This window comes from Coloeus monedula, assembly GCF_965178545.1.
Source record: "Coloeus monedula genome assembly, chromosome: 29".
Classification (NCBI taxonomy): Eukaryota; Metazoa; Chordata; class Aves; order Passeriformes; family Corvidae; genus Coloeus; species Coloeus monedula.
In genome coordinates, this window is record NC_138809.1 from 2,146,596 (window position 1) to 2,156,596 (window position 10,001).

Below are 10,001 nucleotides of genomic sequence, written 5' to 3' on the forward strand. Positions count from 1 at the left end.
GTCCCCAAAAACCTGAAATGGCCCCAAAACACAAACCAGCCCAAAAAATGGAACCAGTGACAAAAACTGAACTAGTCCCAACATCCGAAGCAGCCTCAAAACTTGAACTGCCCAAGAAACCTAAACCAGCCCCAAAAACTGAACCAGCCCTAAAAACCTGAGCTGTTGGAATTGAAAAATTCCCGGTGGCTCTGCTGAGGGGAGAAATTGCAGTCCAAAACCAATGTGGTTGAGAAGAGCAAACTCCGTTTCTTCGCAATCCAAAGGCACTTACATAGTGGACCAGCTTGTGAACTCTTAAGTGGCTTAAAACTTATCAAATCAAATTTCTGCTTCTACCTGATTGGATTTACATTGGCAAGCTTCTACAGTTCTGTTATGATTCAAAGAATTCAGAGTTTACCTCCCCTTCTCCGGGTCTTATCTACACAGCTGTAAATCCTCAAAACTCCCTTGTAGTTCCCAGCTGTTGCCTCTCGGAGGCGTAGCGACCTGGTACCAGGAACGGTACGACGACCACCTCAGGTCGTTCGGGCCATCAGCTCGCGGACACCAATTTGGTGGACGGCAAATGGCGTTTATTCATGGGTTACATAGGGTTAAATAACCTGGGTTTACCAGGTCACTTCCTTCTGGTCAGGTATTACCTGTAGAGGGGAGGGGCTTTACCTGTCCTGTACAACGCGATATCTTCCGAACGCCTGTCCCTAATCTCCTACATTTCCCCCCCCCTATCCTAAATTATCCACATTTCCCCCTCCCCCCCATGATTGATTAAAAAACATGCAAAGTATAAATGGTACAAAATTTCAAGAACTAGTAAAAACCTACATAACAAGTTATAAAAAGTGATATAACATTCAGAAAATAAATGCGCTCTAGAGCAATTGCTGGCGGTCAACAAACAGAATGTTAACCTTTTCTAGCCGGCTTTTAACAAATGACACCAATTTGTTTAGTATGCAAGGCCCGAAAATCAGCTTTAGGAGTAACATAGTGAGGGGGCCTATTAGAGTGGAAACAAGGGTGGTCAGCCATGGAGACTGGTTAAACCATGACTCGAACCATCCTTGTTGGGCTTCTCTTTCTCTTTTTCTCTGGGCTAGTCTTTCTCTCAGTTCAGTCATTGAGTCCCGTACAACTCCAGTGTGGTCTGCATAAAAGCAGCATTCCTCTTTCAAGGCTGCACACAGGCCTCCTTGTTGCATGAGCAAGAGGTCCAGTCCTCGCCTGTTCTGCAGGACGACTTCTGAGAGCGAGGAAACAGATTTCTCTAGAAAGGAGATGGATTTTTCAATCCTTTGTAAGTCCTCATCAATAGTCATCTGCAGCTGAGAAAGTCCCTGGTGTTGGGTCACGAGGGCTGAAACACCTGTGGCCGCGCCGGTGGCTCCAAGGCTGAGCAGCATTGCGATCATGATGCCTGTTATTATTTCTCTCTTGTGGAGCCGGCTAGGTTCTTCAAAAAGGTGGCACATTTCTTCTTCCTTGGTGATACAGGACTCTAGGAACAATTAAAACTCGGACACAAAAATCAGCAGAGTTATCAAACTTATTAAGGAGCACACAGGGGCTTATTCCAGATTGCTGGCAAACAAACATTCCTGACACGGATGGGACCATCCACTTATTGGTCGTTTTGTCAAGTTTGACAAATTCAGTACAGACATTGCCCATTCGTTTTGCTAAGGCTGCACTGCCAAAGCACTTGCCTTGGCCTGTGATCTGACTCAGAGTGACTCCTCTGCAGGGGATGTTCCACCTGCACTGGTGTGGATTTTGTGCTGCTGAGTAGCCAAAAGGAACATGAAGTGCAATGCCCTCATAAAAAGGGGGTTGCGCGTCATAACACAGCCAACATGATTCTGTAAAGTTCGGGTTTGATTGATTCAATGACAAAAAGGTAGCATTCAGTACGCTGAGAAACGGATCGTAAGGAGCTGACTTGGGCATCTGATAGGTACTTAATGGGCCAGGTGGGGTGAGGATAGGATTTCTATTTACCGTAAGAATCTGATTAGGCCCGACTGGTCAGGATTCTGACGGTAGGAGCTTGACAATTTGTACGTTCATCCAATAGTTGTGAGGGGCGCAAACATACACTGTCCACGCTCTACCTGAGGCCCAGCTCTTATGGGCCGGCTGTAGAATTGTCATTCTGTAGTGTGTGCAAGTGTGTCTCGTTCCGTCTTGGGGCAGGTATATTTGCTTGTCAAGTGAGAATTTTGGCTCGTGACAGCCTTGGGGTGCATACTTGACTTGGAGGAACTCATCAGGTTGCTGTGGTCGCCATCTGTTGCTTGTCACGATAGTCTCACACCCCCAATACCCACAGTAACCGTACCCAGGATAGTTACAGTAGCTTTTACCTGGGTTTGAAGCAGGACACCAATAGGTTTGGTACAGTGAGAAATCACCGAAATTAGGGAATTGTTGATGTGAGGGAAAAATGTCTTTTAACTTAAACTCGAAAGATGGGCTGTCTGGTGTGATGGTTTCTTTGATTGCTTTGTCGCCCGAAAGGTGGCGTAGGACCCACCTGAATGGCTGGTGAGGGTGATGTTCTGCATCGGCTTGCCCTCTGCCAAGGAGCTGTAAAAGCAAAATTATGCAAAGATACCGTTGTTGCTTGGATTTCACTGGTGTAGGATTCTTGGGTGCTGCTGGGCTGCTCGATGACTTGTCGCTTCCCTCAGGCACAGGGATGTATGGGTCACGGGGGCGTCCAAAGATCCAGTCCTGCAAACAAAACCTCACAGCTTTCATTAGTCTTATTCTGAAGGTCAGGTTTGATAGACTTAAGTGGACACCATTTGACTCTACCATCTTTTTTAACAGCCGCGTACCCTCGCCCCGTGAGCACTAGTCTCCAGCCTTGTTCCCATTCCCCCAACTCATTTTTGATTACAACTTGTGGGCCTTCGTCTAGTGCTCGAGTGGCCCAGTGTTTTTGAGCGGGACTATTTGTCTCATCCCCCCTAGGGAATTGGTTCAGTGCTAGCAGGGCAGTTGCCAATATGCGCGCCTGGTCTCCTGGGGGAATAGAATTGGTAAAGCCCTCTGGTTTTGCTAACACTTCCAATTTGGTTTTCAGGGTTTGATTTGCCCGCTCAACAATGGCCTGCCCGGTGCTATTGTACGGCATGCCATGTACCAGAGTGATACCCCACTTTGAAACAAATGTTTGGCTCGATTTTGAGATAAAGTTCGGACCGTTGTCTGTCTTGATCTGCTTCGGAACGCCGAGCCACACCATAGCTGTTAGCCAGTGTTGGATGGCTGCTTTAGAATCAGTTCTTAGGTGTTGTGTGGCCACGATCATTCCACTATATGTGTCCACAGTCACTGCAAGCCACTCTCGGGGTTTTAGCAGATGACATAGTGTAAAGTCCGTTTGCCATATTTCTGAGGCTTTAAGGCCTCTGGGGTTAACTCCACCGGACCACAGCGGTGATTTTTGACAGTGGGGGCATGTGGCTACGACGTGTTTCGCATCAGCAGTTGAAATCCCGCACCTTTTTGCTAGTGCTCTAGCTCCGATGTGGAGAGACTCGTGTAGCTGATGGGCATCTCTCAGTGTCCACAGTCCTTTTGCGGCGGCGTCTGCCTTGTCGTTTCCGATTTGAAAGAATCCTTTAACCGGATTGTGGCTGTTAACGTGGATGACAGATATGGTGCCCTTCCGTGAAGAGAGTGCTTCTTCAAGCATCACAGCCACCGTGGACACTGACACGCCAGGCCCTGACGTGGCTAGGCAAAGCTTAGCCACAAACATAGAGTCAGTCACAATGTTGAGGTGCTCTTCTGGGAACAGTCCACACGCCAACACCATGGCAGCTGCTTCGAGTTGTTGGACTGAAAGCGTAGGGTCGGTTGCTTTGATGCACTGCCACTGCTCTCCCGACTGCCACACCGCTGCTGCAGTTGAGGTTAGCGACGATGCGTCTGTGAAGACCGTCGGTCCCGGTTGCGGTTGGTCAATGACTTTTGGCGGGAGATCGATGTCGATGATCGCAAGCAGCTGGGTCCATGGGGGTTTTGCGGCATAGCGAATCTCTCCTCCAAAACCAGCGAGGGCTATGGCTAAAAGCTCTGACATTGTCGTTGATTGCACGGAGAGCTGTTTGCAGAAGGGTAGGTATATCTTGGCAGGTTCCGTGCCCAAGTGCCTTAGGGCAAGCCTTCTCCCTTTCATGATAAGGTTGCCAAGACACTCAACTCCCGGGGAAAATGCACACGACGGCTTTCCCAAGACCACCCACTGTATCGGTTGGGCTTTGTCAGGGGGCCCCTGGGCTAGCGCTCCTACCCCTCCTTTCTTTGTAAAGTGAACATACAAATCAAGAGGTGCTCCTGGGTCCCACCTGGTAAGCGTACTCACAGACATTTGCTGCTCGATAAAGTCGAGCGAGCTTGTCGCTTCTGGTGTCAGAACTTTCTGTTCCCATGAGTTTTTTCCTCTCAGGAGGTCATTTAAAGGGTCCATGACCTCGGGAGGAATCAGGATGATGTTGCAGAGCCATTGTAAAGATCCCACCAGCTGCTGCATATCATGGAGCATCTTGATATCCCTGCGGATTTTTATCTGGAGCGGGGTTAGGTAGGAGCTTGTAATTCCCACTCCGAGAAAGGTTACACATGGTCCCTTTTTTATCTTTGCGCTCGCAATCTCAAAGCCATTTGCTTTCAGGGTCTCTGAGACTGTTGACACCAGTCGGTCTACCTGGCTCGTTGATGGCGCGGCGATCAGGATGTCATCCATGTACTGAATGATGGTCGCGGCTGGGTCGCTGTGCCGGACTGGTGCTAGTGCTCGGTCTACCGTGATCTGGCAGATGGTGGGGGAGTTGACCATCCCTTGGGGCAGCACCTTCCACTGGAAGCGCAGGTTAGGCCGTTGGCTGTTCGGGAAGACGATGGAAAAGGCAAACCGCTCTTTGTCTTCATCATGCAGGGGTATGGAAAAGAAACAGTCTTTAATGTCAAGCACTGCGCAGGGCTGCCCCTTTGGTATCATCAAGTTCATGGGCAGCAAGGTTTGGACCGGACCCATTGGTTGGATTTTTTTGTTCACCTCCCGCAGGTCATGCAGGAGGCGAAAGCCCTCACCAGATCATTTGGGTATTACGAAAACCGGGGTGTTCCATGGGCTTGTGGAGGGCTCTATGTGGTTCCGCTGTAGCTCGCGGCTAACTAGCTCGAGGAGGGCGGTCATTCGAGGCTTTGACAAGGGCCACTGCTCGGTCCACACCAAGTCAACCGATTTCCATACCAGTTTGATGGGCAGCGGTGGGTATGCGGCAGTGGCCCTTAGAATAAATTTGTCACCCTGACTTTCAGTAGGGCAAAGGGCATCCCTCCCCAACAAGGGTGGACACTTTGGCATAACATATGGGAAAAGGGTGATAGTTTTCTCCGGTCCTCTTTCGGTGTGGAGCGTTATCGCTATCAGCTGGGTGCTTTTTTGGGCCCGAGATAGTCCCCCAACTCCGCCCACCATGGGGGCCTCCTCCAGTTCCCAATGTATAGGCCAGTACGTTTCTGGGACAACGGTAACATCTGATCCCGTATCAATCAAAAAAGGGAGACGAATAGCAGAGTCACCTGGGTTGTTATGGAGACAGCAAACTCCCCACACGATCGGCGGGTGGCTGCCCACCTTCATGGCCTGTCCTCGGTTGCAGTGTATTCTATTACCATCCCCATCAGCCGTTGAAATCAGGTGGGGCAGTGTTTCCTCACCTCCTTCCCCCAGACTATCTTGCTGTTAATGGCCCATCATTGTCCTGCCGCATGACTCATAGATAACTCCCTCTGGACTATCATCTGTTAATGAGCCCAATCAACACCTGGCCTCATGACTCATTACCCCATTGTGAGATGCTCCACCCAGAGGGAGGAACCAAGCATCCCAGCGTGGATATAAGCTGAGGCTGAACACCAGAGAGGAGGCCTTTCCACTGGATTTCCAGAGGACAGGAGCTACACAGTCAGCACTGGACCTTCTGAGGAAGAGCAGACCCTCTTTTCTACAGGATCACTGCTTCAGAGGACCGCAGCCACCATTCTAGCAGACTGCTACCACCACCCTGCCTAACAGGGACTCAGGTTGTATCTTGACTCTGTCAGTTTGAACCAGTGTTTTCTTTTAGTTTTTTTTCTTTCCTTTTCTTTAAACTTCCCCATTAAATTGTTATTCTGACTTGGTGCCTCCCACTGGTTTGTTTTCAAACTAGTACATAATTTGGCGCCCAAGGTGGGGCAGCTCTGAGAGAAAGTCAGAATTACAATTTTGTGTTAACGGAAACCTATTCACCATGGTGCTCAGCTTGTCTATGTGGGTACTGTATCTTGCTCTCTATATTTTTCCTCACATGGGGAACTACCTGCCTGTAGTATTACTCCTGTTAAAACCAGGGAATGGTATGAGAATTGCTTTAATGGTTTATTATGTCTACAGCATAATAACCTGCGAGGCGATGAATACCATTTGGAGTATATACTCAGTTTTGTTTGGCTGTCCTAGTCTGGGCTCCTATGTCTGGGATCTCCTCAACAATCGCACCCAGCCCCTGGTGGGAGGAGTAGAGAGTGGTTTCTTCCAGCCTTTCAGGCCAGGCACAGCAGTTTTTGAAAATATTGAATTCCCTCTGGATGTCAAAGACGGCATAAACTTGCTGTCAGTTCTGCTTTGTCTTCTCTGTACAGCCTGCACCATGTACACCATGCTTAGGATCAGAGCCATGGCACAGCATCCTCAGGATGAGGGAGGGAAAAAGAGCAGAGCAACAAACATCATGCCTACGCAGACTGACACAGAGGAGAAAGGAACCAAATGCAAAGCAACAGTGTCCATGTCTACTCAGACTGTCACCGAGGAGAAAGAACCCAGATGCAAGACAACAGCGTCCATGTCTACGCAGACTGACACAGAGGAGAAAGAAACCAAATGCAAAGCAACAGCGTCCATGTCTACGCAGACTGACACAGAGGAGAAAGAAACCAAATGCAAAGCAACAGCGTCCATGTCTACGCAGACTGACACAGAGGAGAAAGAAACCAAATGCAAAGCAACAGCGTCCATGTCTACGCAGACTGACACCGAGGAGAAAGGACCCAGATGCAAAGCAACAGCGTCCATGTCCACGCAGACTGACACAGAGGAGAAGGGAACCAAAAGCACTCTCAGTGTCCCCATGCAAACCGTCACCGAACCAGAACAGCCTAAACCAATTGCAGTTGCCCCCGTTCAGAAGAAGAAATCAAAAAGCAAATCAGCCCGCATTGTGACTGACGAGGATGCAGCAGGACCTTCGCACCCAGCAGAAGAGGCAGAGCCAGAGATCATCACTCGGTCGCTATCCCTGGGTGAGCTGCGTGACCTGCGGAGGGAATTCACCCGCCAGACGAACGAGTCTATCCTGACCTGGCTGCTCCGCATCTGGGACGCTGCAGCCAATGACACCATTCTGGACGGAAGTGAGGCCAGGCAGCTGGGATCTCTGTCCCGGGATGTGGTCATTGACCAGGGGATCGGGAGAACCCAAGAAACTCTCAGCCTCTGGCGGCGACTGCTTACAAGTGTAAGGGACAGGTACCTTTGTAAAGAAGACCTCCAGGTGCACCAAGGGAAATGGAGCACAATGGAACAAGGTATCCGGTGCCTGAGGGAATTGGCTGTGCTGGAGATCATTTTCTCAGAAGACGAGAGATTTCCTAAGAGCCCAGATGGTGTCCAGTGCACATCACAGATGTGGTTGAGGTTCGCACGCCTTGGACCAGAGATATACTCCCGTTACCTGGCAACGCTGCAATGGAGGGAAGGCAAGGACAGGGTGGGAGTCTTGGTGAACAAACTGAGGATTTACGAGGACACGGTCACAGCCCCGTTTCGCACCCATGTCTCATCCGTGGAAACAAGTCTTTTGGCTGAGCAAGTCCGGAGCTTGATTGAAGAAGGCCATCAGAAACTGAAAAAGGAACTTAAGGAAGAGATTTACCCGATCTCGCCAGAACCAACAAGAGTCTCTGCCATTAGGAACCGGCGTCCCCCAACCAGGGAGAGAGGATACACCCCACGAGGTAACCTCTGGTTTTTCCTTCAGGAACATGGAGAAGACATGAGTAAGTGGGATGGAAAACCCACCTCCTCCTTAGCAGCTCGGGTACGTGAACTAAAAAGAGGGACGACTACCACAAGAAGCGCATCTAGAGTCAATATTGCTCCGGTCTCTCGCACACAGAACTCCAGACGGTACCGGAATGATAATATGACCAATCCTCTTGAAGGGACCTCAGGAACGTATTCACCGGAAGGGAGCAACATGCAACATGACCAGGAATAGAGGGGCCCTGCCTCTAGCCAGGTAGAGGAAAGGGAGAATCGGGTCTTTTGGACTGTGTGGGTCCGATGGCCTGGCACATCTGACCCACAAAAATACACGGCTTTGGTTGACACCGGTGCTCAATGCACTCTGATGCCATCAAGGTATGTGGGAGCAGAACCCATTTCTATTTCTGGAGTGACAGGAGGATCCCAGCAGCTGACTGTACTGGAAGCTGAAGTGAGTTTAACTGGGAACGAGTGGCAGAAACACCCCATCGTGACGGGCCCGGAGGCCCCGTGCATTCTCGGCATAGACTATCTCAGAAATGGGTATTTCAAGGACCCACAAGGACATCGTTGGGCTTTTGGGATAGCTGCTGTGGAGACAGAAGATATCAGACAACTGAGTACATTGCCTGGCCTCTCAGATGACCCCTCTGCTGTGGGACTGCTGAGAGTTGCAGAACAACAGGTGCCAATCGCCACAGCAACAGTGCACCGCCGGCAATACCGCACCAACAGAGACTCTGTGGTTCCCATCCATGAGATGATTCGCAAACTGGAGAGCCAAGGGGTGGTCAGCAAGGCCCATTCACCTTTCAACAGCCCTATATGGCCAGTGCGTAAGTCCAGTGGAGAATGGAGGCTGACGGTGGACTACCGTGGCCTGAATGAGGTCACGCCACCATTGAGCGCCGCTGTGCCGGACATGTTGGAACTTCAGTACGAGCTGGAGTCCAAAGCAGCGAAGTGGTACTCCACTATTGACATTGCCAATGCCTTCTTCTCCATTCCTTTGGCAGCAGAATGCAGGCCCCAGTTTGCTTTTACCTGGAAGGGTGTGCAATACACCTGGAATCGACTGCCCCAGGGGTGGAAGCACAGTCCCACCATTTGCCACGGACTGATCCAGACTGCATTGGAAAAGGGTGAGGCTCCAGAACATCTGCAATACATTGATGACATCATTGTGTGGGGAAACACAGCAAAGGAAGTGTTTGAGAAAGGAGAGAAAATCATCCAGATTCTCCTGGAAGCTGGCTTTGCCATCAAAAGGAGCAAAGTCAAGGGACCTGCTCAAGAGATCCAGTTCCTGGGAGTAAAGTGGCAAGATGGACGGCGTCAGATTCCCACTGAGGTCATCAATAAGATCACTGCGATGTCTCCACCGACCAACAAGAAGGAAACACAAGCTTTCCTAGGCGCCATAGGTTTCTGGAGGATGCACATTCCCGAGTACAGCCAGATCGTGAGTCCTCTCTACCTGGTTACCCGCAAGAAGAATGATTTCCACTGGGGCCCTGAACAGCAGCAAGCCTTCGCCCAGATCAAGCAGGAAATCGCTCATGCGGTAGCCCTTGGCCCAGTCAGAACAGGACCAGAGGTGAAGAACGTGCTCTACTCTGCAGCCGGGAACAATGGTCTGTCCTGGAGTTTCTGGCAGAAGGTGCCTGGTGAGCCTCGGGGCCGACCACTGGGATTCTGGAGCCGAAGCTACAGAGGGTCTGAAGCCAACTACACTCCCACAGAGAAGGAAATCTTGGCAGCCTATGAAGGAGTCCAAGCTGCCTCTGAGGTAATTGGCACTGAAGCACAGTTGCTTCTGGCACCCCAACTACCGGTGCTGGGTTGGATGTTCAAGGGAAAGGTTCCTTCCACGCATCACGCCACCGAC